Below are 713 nucleotides of genomic sequence, written 5' to 3' on the forward strand. Positions count from 1 at the left end.
ACACTTCCTAGGACATCGCCATGTTAAATTCGCCAGATGCTTACATGCAAAAGAGATTTATCGCGAACCAGTACTGGGTCTAAATGTACTAGAAGCGCACCAGTTCAGAACTAGAGATTTTCCCCACAGGGTATGTACACAAATAGCTCGCGAGTCGACGTACCGCGTATGCCACCATATATTCGTTTAAATCATTTCAAATGGGGCTCTTTGGGGAATTTATTTTTAGCAAAAATTTTAAAAACAGCAGTTTTGTTTACTTGCTGGATAATATTTTTTTCATAGGCATATACATTGGATCCTTAGCTAAACACTTCTGTGGTAAAACTGCCCCTTCTTTGCTATTTATAGTCAATGAGTAAGTTCCTTCAATAGGGATTTCTAGTAGAAATGGTCAACGTCTAGCTATAAAGAGAATCGATGCTCAAATAATTAAAAAGCAGGGACATAACAGTTATAAGTTTTATAGCTACGGTGACCATCCGCCCTGCATTATACGGGACAGTCCTCTTTGTTGACCCACTGTCCTGATAATTTATTTATTTTATACGGGACGCCAAATGTTCTGTATTTATTTTAATGTCCTGTATTTGTCCCGTATTCGGTGTAAGGAATGCATACAGTGACCAAAATATTAATTAGGACTCGAAATTTTAGAAAGTTTTGGCTATTTTTCCGTAGTTTATTTAATGTTTATCATTTATTTTATGAAA

Source organism: Rhagoletis zephyria, unplaced genomic scaffold (assembly GCF_001687245.7).
Source record: "Rhagoletis zephyria isolate East Lansing unplaced genomic scaffold, Rhagoletis_zephyria_1.1 Rzeph_scaffold_01388, whole genome shotgun sequence".
Taxonomy (NCBI): domain Eukaryota; kingdom Metazoa; phylum Arthropoda; class Insecta; order Diptera; family Tephritidae; genus Rhagoletis; species Rhagoletis zephyria.